This window comes from Artemia sp. Qi Xiang Cuo, chromosome 16, assembly GCF_049724085.1.
Source record: "Artemia sp. Qi Xiang Cuo chromosome 16, ASM4972408v1, whole genome shotgun sequence".
Lineage (NCBI taxonomy): Eukaryota > Metazoa > Arthropoda > Branchiopoda > Anostraca > Artemiidae > Artemia > Artemia sp. Qi Xiang Cuo.
In genome coordinates this window covers 58,005,360-58,022,096 of record NC_142809.1, presented here as the reverse complement: position 1 = coordinate 58,022,096, position 16,737 = coordinate 58,005,360, and the positions used below count along the sequence as shown (strand labels likewise).

Genomic DNA, 16,737 nt, shown 5'->3' with positions numbered 1-16,737 from the left:
TATCAAAATTTTCTGCCGCATTTTGAAAACATTCAATTTGAGATTGTTGTTTCTGAACACCAACAATATTGCATGAATATGCAATAGAATCATTCACGTGGGACTTCTGTGAAAATTAAGGATGAGATTGGTTGGAAATCGCAAATAAACAATAACAAATTTTGCCGTATTTTTTTAATTCATTTTTTGCCTATAACCTTTAGTGGTAAATATGGTGAAAACTATGGTTAAATTTACAGTTTTTGGATGTTAGATTTTAAACGCGGTGATCTTGCAAAATCATTCCTCTTATAAACTAGCTACAACAACAACTGAATATACAAATAGAGAAACATCAATAATAACACGCGTGAATAAAAAAGAGGTATACTTGTTAATTAAACGAAACACACTCAATAAATGAAGTTAGGTTATTTAATCCTAATGAAATGTAACCTTCATATAACCTTTAGTTTATATATAATATAATATGAGCTATATATTTGCAAATTGGGGGTGGTGGTGGTAAAGTATTTGGACAGCACTCCTGACCTAACCTAACCCCACCCCCACCCCTAATGCGCAAATATATAGCCCAAATTATACAAGTCAAACGGTATCACCCGTCACTTGTCTTTGAAGCTATGAAACCGATTTTTCTGAGATGTAATGTAAGCAAAATTCTTGAGTGTGCTTCGTTTAATTAACAAGTACCAACGGAATGTGTAACAAAAGTGTGAACTTAAAAAAAACCGCAGAGCAGATAAAACGTAGAGCAGACTGGTATTTTTTATATCAAGTTCCTACCAAAAATCTTGACTTTCTAAAGTTTTATTAATTAACTTTATTGAGCGAAAACTAATTTATATCCAAATTAACTTGCCTTCTTTTTTTTTCAGATGCTGGAGTTGAAGTACAAACATTTCCTTTAGTGTTTTTTCATGCGATGTGTTTTTTAAATATTGATATGGCGAAGTGTTTGTTATATTTATACTTTTTTCGCACAAATATTATTTCACTGTGATTGTTCTGGAGTTACCGTCTTTATCATGTTATGTTAAGTGTTGTGCTAAGTGTGACAGAGCAAGAGAAAGTGCATGAACAATGTAGTTAATTGTGAATTGAAAATTTAATTTGGGCCGAATCTTGCCGGCTTCGTATTTTCATTATGCAGTTTGTGGCCCGTTTTTAAGAATTTTTTAAATGTTGACAGTTTTTATATATAGAAATCTTAATTACATTTAAAGTCTCAAAAGGCTTTTAAAAATGTATTTACTATGTATAAAGATAAGAGAAGTGAATTTTATTTGCGGAACCCTATTGCGTTGGTTGAATTGGATAGCCCATTTCCCAAATTTTTCTGTTGGGCAGAGGCAAAATAATTAACATTTCCTAAAAATCAATTTTGTCACTATCATTTAACTCATGGGGTTACACAGAAGGGCGTTTCGTTCCTCTTGCTCCAAGAGGACTTTCCTTTTGCGAAATGTGTTATAAATATTAAGAAATACTATATTTTATTAAATATTTTTTCTGACAGAAGAAATGTGTGAAAACGACAATTCGCTACTTGAAAATGCCTATCTTAACTATTATTTTGACCTTTCTTTCACTCGACAAATTCGTATAAATTCAAGTAATTCAAGCAAGCAAAATGGAGCAAAAACCACAATTTAATTGGGATCTTAACCCCTCCATCTTGAGACCAAGTTACTGGATACACTCTTGATTGCGCTAGGGGTATTATGAGATTCTTTGTTAATCGGAAAATAAATTTCTGAAATGAGTCCAGGTACTGTGCTAAAAATAATTTTAAAATTATCTAAAAACTAATTGTTTCTCAAATTGAAATGTGTAGTGGAGATTCATCGATTTTTAAATGCAATGGAGGATGTTTTTTTAAAATATAATTTTTTAATAGGAGGAAAGTTTCAGTCTCGGACAACAGTTCTAAAATATCACTTTATCTTGCTTTTTTCTACTCCTTCAGTAATAGATGAGTTTTTTTCGCTGTTGACGGTCTTTTTATCTAAAAATCTAAATTATACTTTAAAAATTTCGGTACTTTTTAATTACTCAGAACACACTCAAGAATTTTAGATATGAGAAAACCGCGTTTCATAGCCACAAAGATAAGAGACGGGTGACAGAATGCATTGGACTTGCATATAATTTTGGCTATATATTTGCACATTAGGGGGGGTGGGTGTAAAGTATAGTGGGTTTGCGTACAAAATATGTTAGCTACAATTTTTCTGCACGTTATTAAGTAAAATTTGTTTTCTGACTTCACACTGTCCAAATACTTTACCCCACCCCCTTCTAGTGTGCAAATATGGTAGCCGGCATTTACCCCCCGGCGATTACCCCCTCCCCCGGAAAATACCCCCCGGGAATTACCCCTACCCGGAAGATACCTCCCAGTAGAAAATGCCCCCCTCCCCGGAAAATACCCCCAGGTAAATATCCCCGTGTGGAAAATAATGCTTTCCAAATTTGAGAATTTTATTTGATTTTTATTTTTTAATTTCCCGTTGGAGTAGGGAATTTTGGTACTTGTGCATTATGCGCCACTCACTAAAGTTTACGCTGTGTAAAATTCGAGAACACACCTGTTTTTTTGTTAGTTTCTTCGTTATTTTAGAAATAAATTCGGGCTATATATTTGCACATTAGGGAGGGAGGGGGGTAAAGTATAGCGGGTCTGCATGAAAATTGTGTTTAGTACAATTATTCTGCATATTAGATAGATAGATAGATAAGTGTATTTTAATGCCAAATGTACGGCCATGAACACAGTAAAATAACATAAATGAAAGGCAAAAATAACCTAAACTTTGATCAGCGATCATCAAAAACACTGAAATGAAACACTACGTTAAACTAATAATAGTACTTAATACTTCGAAAAGCGGTCATTGAAAAAAAAAACATTTAACACTTGGAAAAAATACTTAAATGAAACATTACATTTACTTTATGCTGGGATTTTTTTTTTTAGTAAAAAAAATTTCCAGATACCTCGCTATTCTATTCTTCTGTAATTTTTAGTGGCCATACACCTTGAAAGAATTGTTTTCTGACTTCAAACTATCCAAATACTTTACCCCTCCCTCTCTTATGAGCAAATATATAGCCCAAATTATATATTTCCCATCTATTCTTTCCCGCTATACTTTACCCCCCCCCCCCTAATGTGCCAATCTATAGCCCAAATTTATTTCTAAAGTAACGAAGAAACTAACGAAAAAAACGACGTGTTCTCGAATTTTACACAGCGTAGACTTGGGTGAGTGGCGCATATTACACAAGTACCAAAATTTCTTCTCCTTACGGAAATTAAAAAAATAAAGCTCTAAAATTCTCAACTTTACCTAGGGGTAAACGCCTAGGACCTGCAAATAAGATAGCTCAAATTATATAAGTCCAACTTATTCTGTCACCCGTCACTTGTCTTTGTGGGTACGAAACCGGTTTTCTCAGATCTAAAATTCTGAAATGTGTTTTGAATAGGCAACAGTGACGGATCCGGGGGAGGGTGAGGGGGTGCCCCCTCTAAAGTCGTTGAAAGTAGTGTAATTTACTTAATTAACGCAAGTTTGAGTTAATTAAACTTGCTCCTAACACAAGTTTATCGGATCAACCCATTTTGCCCCCCCCCCTAAAAAAATCCTGGATCCACCCCTGATAGGCAACAAGTACCAAAATCTTATTTTAACCCTCCCATCGTCAGCCAAGTTTCATTATATAACGTATATATATATATAAATATATATATATATATATATATATATATATATATATATATATATATATATATATATATATATATATATATATATATATATATATATATATATATATATATATATATATATATATATATATATATATATATATATATATATATATATTATATTTATATTTATATATATATATATATATATATATATATATATATATATATATATATATATATATATATATATATATATATATATATATATATATATATATATATATATATATATATATATATATATATATATATATATTCACTTTCATTTTTAATTTGTTCTGCTCCTCGTTGTTATGTCTTGTAACCGTATTTTTTTTTGTTCTTCACTTTTGTTTTTGATTCGTTTTAATTCTCGCTGTCGCTTATCTTCTAACCGGATATTCTTTGCTCTTCACTTTTAACTTTGACTCGTTCAGCTTATCGTTGTCGCAAGTATTCTAACCGTATATTTCTTTGTTCTTCATGTTTGCTTATTATTACTTCAGACATATATATATATATATATATATATATATATATATATATATATATATATATATATATATATATATATATATATATATATATATATATATATATATATATATATATATATACCGAGCAGCAAAGCTAAAGGATATTGAAAAAATGTCTGAAGTAATGATAAACGAACATCAAGAACAATGAAATATACGGTTAGAATACTTGCGACAACGACAAGCAGAACGAATCAAAGTTAAAAGTGAAAAGCAAAGAATATCCGGTTAAAAGATAAGCGACAGCGAGAATTAATACGAATCAAAAACAAAAGTGAAGAACAAAAAGAAATACGGTTACAAGACATAACAACGAGGAGCAGAACAAATTAAAAATGAAAGTGAAGAAAAAAGAAATACTTGGTTAAAAAAAATGCCACAGCGAGAACAAAGAAATATGTGGTTGAAAGATAGTGGCAGCGAGAATTACAAGCGACAGCCAGAATCTGAACGTGTCAAAAATATTTGGGAAAATTTGTGTCTTGGGCCTGCAATTGTTGACCTGCAAAAACGATCTACATAGATCACGAGTTTGAGAAAATTCGTTTAGAGCTTTAATTTGGAAAAAAAAAGTTCATATTAGGGGCGTCATATTGATGAGCACATTTCAAGAGAATGAATTATATAATTTCTCTCTCAGGAGTAATAGTATCGTTTTTATATCTATGACGTATGCAACATTAGAGAAGGAACATAGCCAAGTGTATTATACCAAGTGTAATGAGTCTATTTACAAAAGGCGTTTTCTGCAATTTAGTAATACCTGGAGGACAAATGAATAACCTAGATCATCGAATACGATAAGACCAATCCTAGCAGCTAAGGTAAAGGGTATTGAAACGATGTCTGAAGTAATGATAAACGAAAATGAAGAACAAAATTAGAATACTTGCGTCAACGACAATTACAACGAGTGAAAAACAAAAGTGAAGGGCAAAGAAATACCAGCTTAGAAGATAAGGGGAAGCAAGAATTAAAAGGAGTCAAAAATAATAGTGAAGAACAAAGAAATGTGTGGTTACAAGACATTCGACAACGAATAGCGGAACGAATTAAAAATGAAAGTGAAGAACAAATAAATATGCAGTTAAAAAATATGCCACAGCGTGAACAATAGAAATATGCAGTTAGAAGACTGGCAGCGAGAATTACAAGCGACAGCGAAAATCAAAACGTGTCAAAAATGAAAATGACACGTCCTTGGCACCCTTCAACGGTATATTTATTCCCTTTGGGGCCCTTCGTTTTCCCGAGGAAAGAGTAAAAAATAAAGGTGGTTCATTTGGAAGTTGCTACTTACGACGAGAATCAATATATACAAGCCTGGCCCGGTCTCGAAATCGGCTACATAGTTTTTTTTTTCAAGAACATTATTTTATATACAAACAAACTTACAAAAATAAATGCCAAGGAACCTTTTGGTTTGTTAAGCCAACTCCAACTTCCAACACATATTTCAATATATATGAACAAAACAATATCCCCCGCCGACGGGCCAACAACACAACATCAATACTGATTTTTATATCGTATATGGCACTACTAAAACAAAAAACAAATAAATCAAACAACATCATGATTATTATTACAAGAATCTCTCAAATTTCCCGGGAAAAATACTTCGGTCATGCTTACGCGAGACCATTATTGGTCACAGCAGAAATATGTATAACGAAAATTCGTTTAGAGCTTTAATTTTGGGAAAAAAGTTCATATGAGTGACGTACATATTTATCAGTACATTTCAAGAGAATAAATTATACCCCCCCCCCCCCAAGAGTGGACCTATCGTTTTTATATCTATGACGCATACGACATTACAAAAGGAACATAGCTAAGTATATAATACCAAGTGTAATGAGTCAACTTGCAAAAGGCGTTTTAAGCAGTTTAGTAATGCCCAGAAGAAAATCAATAACCTAGACCATCAAATGTGACAAAAACGATCCGAGTCCGGGGGAAATTTTCCGCTGAGTTGGAATTCTATGGGGGATTTTTACGGGGGGGGGGGGGTTCCCATGCAAAATAATCCACGAAAGGGGAATTATAACCAGGAGAAACTTTCCATTGGGGAAGGGGGATTTCGGGGAAATATTTTTCACACGGGGGAGTCCCCAATGGCCTACAAAGAATCAGAAATTAATTAAACACGTGTCTTTCTTCAGATGAAAGTATACTAAGGAGTATTTTTCAGGCGGAATCGTAAGCAAGAATTTTCTTTGGGGGGGGGGGGGAATTCGCAGGGAGGATGGGATTGTCCGGGAGTAATTTCCTGACAGAAGAAATTTTTCGTGGGAGGAACTTTATGGTGATATTTTTCGCGGGGGGGGGGATATTTCACGAAGGGGGCGGATTTCCCGGGATTATTTGAAAACGATGAGAAATTAAAAAAAAACAAGTTTTCCACTGACAGTAAGGAGCAACATTAAAACCTTAAAACGAACAGAAATTATTCCATATACAAGGTGTGCTACCCCCTCCTTAATACCCCGCTCTTTGCGCTAAAGTTTGACCTTTTCTCAATTCCTTAAGAACTTTGAACTTTGACTTTATTCAATATAAACACACAAATAAAACACAACTCCAGGGACTGATCAATGATCCCTAGGGCCTAAATATAGTCCCTGGAGAACTCTAATATTAATACAAATAATATCAATAATTATTGAAAAAAAACAACAAATTGACAAATATACTTTGAAAAAAAAAAAAAAATTTGAAAAAAAAAGACTGATCAATTATCTCTAGGGCCTTAATATAATTCCTGGAGAACTCGAATATTCGTACAAATACTATCACTAGTTATTGACAAGCAACAAATTGACAAACAAACAAACTTTGAAAAAAAAAGAAAAAAAAGGGGGTATTTAGGAGGGGGTAGCCACCTTCCCGTATACGGAATAATTCCTTGTTCGTTTCAATGTTTAATGTTGCTCCTTACTTTCAGTAGAAAAAAGCTTTTCTACCAAAACGTTTTAATTTAATTAACTTAATTTTTTAAACTTTAATTAATCAAAGTTTTCTTATTTAATTATCGGAAGAAAGGACATGTTTGATCCCGGGTCTCCCAAAAGCCCTAGGGTATTAAAGTGAAGCTTCAAGGAAACATTGAGAGGGATGCTGAACACAACCAAAAAATACTTATGTGCTTGCTGGTTGTGAAAAGGAAATATCAGCTATATCTAAAGGACGGCTGAGAGGGTATTAAGTAAAACATTTCAGGAGATGTTGAAGAGCTGTCGGAGCGTAACCAGCCTTCCTTGCCTTTTTGAGATGCTCCCTCCTCTCATCACTCATCACAGTTTTGAAAAATCAAGTTTGCTCAAAACAGTCAAAAGTTCTAGTAACCATGCCTCTAGGGATGCATTGCTCCCACAGCTCCCCAGGTAAAGATTGTAAATTATGCAATTGGCCTTTATTTACATGCAGGAATTTCTTTATCATTACGGAAAAGGAGGAATTTTCGATACTAGGTATGTTTGAAAAGGCTTGACTCGGGGAATACTGAGGGGCAATGTTAAACTAAATCTAAAGATACTTTGATAAAATAAGATAACGTGTATTTCAAGGCAAAATATGGCCATGTGGACAAACAAAATACAAGATTAACGAATTAAAACAATCTTAAAAATAATAAAGAAAAAATTAACACTACTCTTCTTTTTGTAAAAAAAAAACTGATCAAGATATCTTCCCACTAGACAAATAAACTGTGAGAACGTACTCTCCGGGCATCAGGAAGCAGCAATCCATTATTCCCAAATAAATTTTCCCTTACCCCCAAAAGACCTCGACAACGACTCAGACAAAGTGCATCACGTTTATCCAAAAAGGTGTATCTGCAATATCACGAAAACAGTCGAGGCTATTACATTTAAACTTTCAGAGCATGTTGAAGGAGGTGTTAAAAAGCGGTTGGGTGGCAACCAGTCCCCCTTTCATTCTCTTTTTAGCTACCATCCATCATAATATATCTGATAAAAATTTTGGAATGACCATCTTGTTCAAACCAGTCGGTACAGTCAAATGACTGTACCTCCGGATATGACTTATCCCCCACAGACCCTGGGGCAAGTATCTTAAGATATATGAGTTGCCCATTGCTTATATACAAGGTTGACTATTGAGGAAAGGTGACATGTTTAATCCTGAGTCTCCAAAAAGTCTAAGAATATTAAAGTAAAACTTATAGAAAATGTGGAGAGAGATGTCAAATAAAATCAAAGCACACTATATGCAGGAGGGTTTTCAAAAGGACACAACAGCAGTATCTAAGAAACTGCTAAGGGTCTTAAGTTGGAACTTAAGAGGAATGCTGGGAGACGAGTTGAAGAAGGAAGGAAGGACAACACGCCCCTCCCCCTCCTACCCTTTTAGGTTCTCTCCTTAACACTGATAGAAATCTTAAAAAGCCATTTTATCCAAAATTGTCATAACATATAATAGCTAAGTCTATGGGTGTGCCATGCCCCCACAGCCACTGGGGCAAGGAATGTAAATTATGCATTTTTTCCACTTTTTACATGCCGAATTTTTCATTGGGAAAGGCAGTTTACGCAAAATAAACTGCAGTAAACAATGACTATATGTGCATAAAGATAGTCGAAAGGGCATATCTTAGGAATGAATTAGGGTATTAATTTTGAACTTTCAGGGAATGCTAAAAGGGGAATATCAATTGACCAAAAGGCAATATTTGCACGCTACTAGGCTACTACTACTATTACTATAACTAGCATTGCTACTACTGCTACTACTTTCACTACTACCACTACAAATACTGCCTCTGTAGCGAGTGCTACTAAGGGTGAGGATATTGAAGCGAAAAATTAAGGAAATGTCGAGGGGAAAGCTTAACAAAATCAAAGCATACTATGTGCACACAGTGCCTAAAGGGCGTATCAGCAATATTTTGGAACGGTTCACCGTATCAAGCTGACACTTCCAGGGCATCATGAGGAGGGTGTAGCCTTTTAGATGACCAAAAGGCAACATATGCACACTACTACTATTATTATTACTGCTGTTGCTACTGCTAATACAAGACTACTACTGCTCCTACTACTAATAATATGATACTAGTACTATTAAAACTAAGGGGGGGGGGGAATAGGAACAAATTCAAAACACACTATGTGTATGCACATTGTCGATAGGCGTATCTCATAAAGCGATTAGGGAATCAAGTTGGAACTTTCAGGGCTTGATAAGGGGGATGTCGAACTGCCCAAAAGGGAACGTCTTAATGCTACTGCTGCTACTAGTGCTAACGCTATTACTGTTATTACCAGTACTAGTCCTACAACTAGTACTGGTAGTACTCCTACCACTACTACTGTGACTGCTATTACAACTATAGCCGCAGCGTATGAACATGAAATGTTCAGGAAATAGTGAGGGGGGAGTAGCTGAAATGAATCACAACACGCCGTCTGCATGCAGGTTGTCCAAAGGATGTGTAATCAATATCTTAGGTGCGACCCGGCTCAATAGTAACCGAAACTCTAAAAACCGGAATTTTGATACCAATAGATACATCAATAGAATTAGATTTTTATGCTGATTTCAAATATATAAGTTTCATTAAGTTTAGTTTTACCCATCAAAAGTTACGCGCCTCAGAAAATTTGCCTTATTTTAGAAAAAAGTTACGGGGTAGGGTCCTTCCATCGAGGATGTTTCCTTGGGGGAAGGGGCATTCCTACGAAAGGGGTCACGGATTTCCCAGCATAATTTAAAAATCTGTCACACAACTTTATTTTTTAAAATAATAAAAAACTTTAGCGTAAAGAGCGAGGTATTGAGGAGGGGACAGCCCATTTCATATACGGAATAATTTCTGTTCGTTTTAAGTTTTAATGTCGATCCTTACTTTCAGTTAAAAAAACTTTTTTTTTTTTTATTTAATCAATATCTTAGGAGCGACCTGGTGTGTCATGTTGAAATTTACATGGCTTGTTATGGGGAATGTTGGACTAACCAAAAGGCAATATTTGCAATCTACTATATCTAATTCTACTACTGCTACTACTACTAAAGCTAAAGATGCGACTAATTCTACTGCTACTACTACTACTACTGCTACTACTACCACTTCTTCTACTAGTACTACTATTTATTTCATCATTATCTAAATCAGACAAATGTTTGCGGGCTCTCACTTACGAATTGTGAACCCCCATTTTTTCATCGCGTCATCTTAGACCCCCGCTGAGTCTATTGCGGACCCCCCGGTGTCCAAATGGATCACGTCAGGAAATAGTGGTCTAAGCATTAATGGTTAAAGAATCAAGGGTTAAAGAATCAAGCCCGGAGGCATAGTTATTTCACCTTTGAACTATTTGGAACAAAATAGCTGTCTCAAGATTGTGGTCAGATACATTTGGGAAAAAAGCGTGGGAGGGGGCTAGTTTCCCATAGATCACTTTTGACTCTTAAAAAGGGCACTAGAACTTTGGATTTCCAATCAAATTGGATTTCCCTTACGAATTTTGTACGACCACCCTTTCTATATGGAGTGCCTCTAAAAAAAAGAAAAAAGGTAATACATTGAAGCCTTATGGCCCTTTACTATAGGCATATAGAAAAGTGAAAACAGCGTATTTTGTTTTCAGTAAAGCGCAAATTGTGTTCTGGTCTTGAGAGTGTTGCCCATGGTCTTGCCCATTGGCTCTGGGGGATTGTGCCCACTCTAAAAACATTGTTATGTGATTCTTTGGACTATTGGTAAAAAAATGCCTATCTCACAATTTCAATTGAATGTGTTTTGGGAAAAGAAGATTCAGGGAGGGCGGGGGGCTAGTTGCTCTCCATTCATGTTTGACTTTTAAAAGGGAACTAGAACTATATATTTACAATCAAATGAGGCTCTTCTAAAGTTAACACGACCACCCCTGCCATAAGAACCTTATCTGCCCCTAGGGCATAATTTACAACCATTACCCCAAGACTCTGGGGGATTCTGTCCACCCCAAAGGCCTTACTATATGACCTTTTGACTATTTTTGAACAAATGGCTATCTCAAATTTTTTTATCAGATGCATTTGTAGAAAATAAAACGCAGAGGGGGACGGGGGTGGCTGCCCCCGAGCACTTTAACTCTTAAAAAGGGAACTTAAAAATCTGATTTCTAATTAAATGAGCCCCTCCAGAGCCTATAAAACCACCCTATTCATAAAACCTTATATTCCCTCAGGTTTTAGCTTATAACCCTTGCGCTGAGGGCTCTGGGGGGAGGGGTTATCATCATCAAAGGCATAATTTCCAGATCTTTCAACTACGCTGAACAAAATGGCTATCTTAAAATTTTGATTAGACGTGTTTTGGGAATTGATGAGCTTGGGGGGAGGGCTTTTTGCCCTCCAGTCACTTCTGACTGCTAAAAAAGGCCCTTTCACTTTCCAATCGAATGAGCCTTTTTTGAAGTTGCTACAACAACAAATGACCCTCTCATAATTTCTGTCAGTTGCATTTTGGGAAAATACGAGGTGTCGGGGGGGGGGGGTTATCCGCCCTCCTATCACTTTGAATCTTAAAAAGGTACTAGAACTTTTCATTACCAATCCGGTGAGCCTCTCCGAAGTTTATACGACCGCCCTTTCTATAAAAGGGTGGGGGAGGGGGAGGGGGGAGGGTTATCCACCCTTCGATCACTGAATGTTAAAAAGGGCACTAGAACTTCTGATTACTAATTCAATGAGCCCCCATCCGAAATTTATATTATCATCCTTTTTATTTTAACCTTATATGTCAGTAGATATCTATGTTCCATTTTGCGTGGAAACCTAGGAAACACCGAAGCGTATTAATCTGAACCAACTTATTGAACACTATTTTATAGGGAACTCTTGAGGTTGAACGACCTTCAGATGACTCATTCTCTATTGAGGTTCCATTTCTATGGAAGCACTAGGAACCACTGAAGCGTATCAAGTTGAATGAGCTTGATCAAGGCCATTCCCTAGGGCCCTTTTGAGGTTGAACGATCTTTATCTAGGTCAGCCTCTATTATACTTTGCAGAGACGTAGAGGAACCACTGAAGTTTATCAAGTTGAATGAACTTTATCAAGGCCATTCCCTAGGGCACATTTGAGGTTTAACGATCTTTATCTTAGTCAGCCTCTATTATACTTTGCAGAGACGTAGAGAAACCACTGAGACGCATCAAATTGAATGCATTTTACCAAGGCCATTCCCTAGGGCACTCTTGAGGTTGAATGATCTTAGTCTTAGTCAGCCTCTATTATACTTTGCAGAGACGTATAGGAACCACTGAAGCGTAGCAAGTTGAATAAACTTTATCAAGGCCATTCCCTAGGGTTTTCTTGAGGTTGAACGATCTTTATCTTGGTCAGCCTCTATTATACTTTGCAGAGACGCATAGGAACCACCGAAGCGTATCAAGTTGAATGAACAAAACCTGTCAAAGAGTTTGATAACCTCTAGCTTAAAGACATATCATCAAGTTTGGTTAAGAATGCATCATGGGAACTGTGAATGATGAAAAGTTGTAACATTTACCTAAAAAATAACTATACTTGCGAAAAAGGTATAGCATTTACGAATTGGACTGTAGGAATGATCTTATTTGTTGATTGAATAATAGGGATAAGAATGATCCTAATTAGGGATCGGATCGTATGAAAGTTGTAAAAAAGGAGTTAAAATGATTACCGGTTAAGGTAGCCCTGAAGGGGTTCTTAACTCATAGCTTATTTATTATAAATTTGGAATAGCATCAATCTAAGGGAATGGTTAACGATGATAAAATAGCCCTGTGAGTTGACCTAGCTTTACATCACCGATGTGTTCTGTATAATACACAAGTACCGTTTGAACAGTGTTGTCAATATAAAATATGGTCTAACGTTATAGTATACTAAAAAGTTGCTACTAATAGAGATGTAGATGTCAAGAAAAGAATTATAATAATGAAATTCAGAACAACCCTTAGAAATCCTTGCAAATCAAGTAGTGAGGTGTATATGAGTTTGAACCCTCAAGGATCATAAGTACCAATGACCCTAACCACCAGGGACCTCAACCTCCAAAGGTCCTTTATCACCAACCTCCAAGGGACCCCTCCCCCCAACATTTTGGCCCCCTCCCCCCCATTTTTTTGATTTTTTTTTAATATGGTATTTTTTCAACTTTTTTTTTAATGGCTAAGAGTGACATAAAACATACTTAAAACAAAGACCACATTTAATATTTTCGAAACTCAAAATGAAAATGCTATAGATATGTTAGTCATGACCTTTACTATTAGAAAAATAATGTTTGCAGTAGCTTTTTTTTTACTGAATTTTTTTGAACTATGAAATTATTCAACTTTTTTTTACGTATCTTAAAATGACATGAAATATACAGGCGACTCTACTAATCATACTCCATGCTTGCTCATAGACACGACACGGCTTTCTCACTGGTACTCTATGGTGGATTATCTACACTACCTAGTTTATTGCATGTATTAAATCAGTATTTTTACGCAGTGGAACGATAAACACATAAGTCATATCTTTAAAAAAGTTAAGACGGTGCATTTAAAGAAAGTGTGTTCACATGATAGTGTTATTGTAGTATTGCATGGTGATAATGAGAAGTATTTGAACTATGAAACAAGTACAAGTGGTAGCACTACTGGAGTACCAAAAAAATTTAACTCTTATGATGGTGGATATGCGAGATTGAGATCTCTGGAGATGATCGCACTCAAAGAAAATGCCAACACAAAAATAATAGTTGATGCAGAGGAGCATCTTCTTGCTAGTGCTTGTGGTAAAATGTTACCCAGTGTTACACCCCATCGTCAGCTTTCGGGTATTAGCATTCAACGGAAACTCAAAAGAAGACATGCATACTTTTCTACTCATATCATAAACCCTATCTTGTCTACGGACCGGAACTGTTACCTGTGTAAAAATAATGTGATAATAGACAGTGAAATTGCCAGAAAAATAAAAAGGGTATTGGCAGAAAATATCAGTAAGGAATATAAAGATGAATCAATGAAAAAAAAATGACAGGAAACGTCACTAGCATTGATCAAACAATTAATGAACCAAATAATAGCAAAGATGAAATGCATATTTAACATGTGGATGACCCCTCAGTAGAAATGTGTTCACATGTTTGTGTTATTGTAGCATTGAATTCTCACAAGGAGAAGTATTTTAACTATGAAACAAATACAAGTGGGTAGCACTATCGGAAACGTATGCGTGCATTGTCATGACAGTAAGGAATTAAATTTCTTTGGAGTACCAAAAAAATCAATTATACAAATGGTGAATGTGGACATTGGTCAAAGGACGTAACTTACATCCCATTCACCAGGGCTATGGAGGATCATGTCATCCCCAAAGGCATAGTTGGTGGACTTTTCAACCATAATGGATCACATAGCTATCTCAAAATTTTGATCAAATATCCCTGTAGAATAAATGAGCGTGTGAAAAGGGCTAGTTGCCCTCCAATCTTTTTTATAACTAAAAACGGCACAAGAACTTTTTATATCCATTTGAATGAGCCCTTTTCCGATCTTCTAGAATTATTGATCCGGCATGATCATCCCTGGGGAAAACAAACAAACAAACAACAAATGAACATGCATCTGTGATCTTTATTCTGTCAAAAAATACTAAGTTCCATATTTTTGTAGATAGGAGCTTGAAACCTGTATGGTGGCATTCTCTGATATGCTGAATCAGACGGTGTGATTTTTTAAAAGGTCGCTTGACATCTTGGGGATGTTTTCCCCTTTTTCAAAAGTCAAGCAAATTTTCTCTGGCTCTCAGCTTGTGATGGGTCAATTTTATATATTTGGAATCAAACAACTCAACACAACTGCTGAATCATACACCTAATCCTACAACTGCTAAATTACAGAGCAATTTGGGCGCAGTATATTATTTAGTTATTTATTTATATATTTTGTAAACCAGGGCACTTCGCATCGAAGGAGCTGTCTTAGAAATTACGTATTGGAAATTGCGAGTTCCAGAGCTCTTTTTAATATTCGACAGTGATTGGAGGGCAACCAGGCCCTCCCATGCCCATCATTTTCCCAAACACATCCACTCAAAATTTTGAGATAGCCATTTTGTTCAAAGTAGTTGGAAAGCCCAGTAATTATGTGTGTAAGGATGAAAACCACCCCCCTCCCATCAGCAAATTAGGGCAAGAGCTAAAAAATTATGCCTCGAGGGCATATAAGGTTTTTATAAAAAGGGTGGTAGTATAAACTAGTATAAATTTTGAAGGGGGTTCATTGGATCAGAAATCAGAAGTTCTAGTACCCTTTTTAACAGTCAAAGTGATGGGAGAGCCACTAGGCCCCCCTCACGTCCTATATTCCCAAAATGCATCTGATAGAAATTTGAGATAGCCATTTGTTGAAAACAAAAGTCGAAAGATCATACAACAAGGCCTTCAGGGTTAACACGGCACCCCAGAGTCTGGGAACAAGGGTTGTCCGTTATGCCCCGAGGTCACATGGGGTTTTTAGGGAAGGTATGGGAGTGGGAAATTTAGAAGAGGCTCATTTGGTTGGAAATATAAAGTTCTAGTACCCTTTTAAGAGTCAAAAGTGACGGAGGGCAACAACAGCCCTTTCCTGACACACTTTTTTCCTCAAATGCATCCGATCGAAATTGCAAGATTGCCATTCTATTCAAAATAGTCCAAAGAATATGTAACAATGCCTTCACGGTGGACACAACCCCCAGAGCCCAGGGGCACGGGTTGTGAGTTGTGCCCCAAGGCGTATAAGGTTTTTATGAAACCGGTGGTCGTTTAAACTTAGGATCAGATGGGGCTCAAATGAGTGAAAGATGGAAGCAATAGTGCTCTTTTTGAGAGTCAAAAGTGAATGAAGGGCAACCAGCCCCCTCCTCAAGCTTATCATTCCTCAAAAAACATCCGATCAAAATTTAAGAGAGCTATTTTGTTCAGCATTCTCGAAGGTCTAGTAACTATGTCTTTAGGAATGTCAACCTCTTCCCAGTCCTCAGGGCAAGGCCTGTAAGTTAAGCAACTCATTCATTGTTTATACATACTATATCTTATTGAGAAACGTTTGTATGTTTGAACTCTATTTTCCAAAACGAGGAAGGGCATTCAGGTGAGCCTTTCAGGGAATGTTGAGGGGAGTGTTGAACTAAATAAAAACACTTTATGTGTATTCCTCAATACTAACATAATTTGCACTTTACTGAGAACAAAATAGATTAAAAATTTTTTCACTTTTTTTTACTTTCATAAATAAAAAAATTATTAAAACTCTAAGGAATAAATATTAGTGTATGTATATTAAACTGACAATCCGTGGTCATTTGTTTGTTTTTTTCAGCAAAGTGCAAATTATTTCCAGGTATTGAGAACGCATGGGGGTTGTCAACCCTAATTATGTTAATTTTTGCTGGTTATTTATTGTAATTTC

The 16,737-nt window shown here is 35.8% G+C and overlaps 1 protein-coding gene across 2 annotated transcripts in view; it reads left to right on the top strand.

Annotated features, from left to right (window-relative positions):
* Positions 1–1,258, top strand: part of LOC148943127 (growth arrest-specific protein 1-like) — a 113,530-nt gene extending 112,272 nt beyond the window's left edge. The window contains exon 4 of one of the 2 annotated variants that reach the window (XM_089102280.1): positions 879–1,258. The gene's annotated coding sequence lies outside the window, so the exon portion shown is untranslated. The remainder of the gene's footprint in view (positions 1–878) is intronic. The other variant, XM_089102279.1, reaches the window with a different exon arrangement.
* Positions 1,259–16,737: the final 15,479 nt, after the last annotated feature.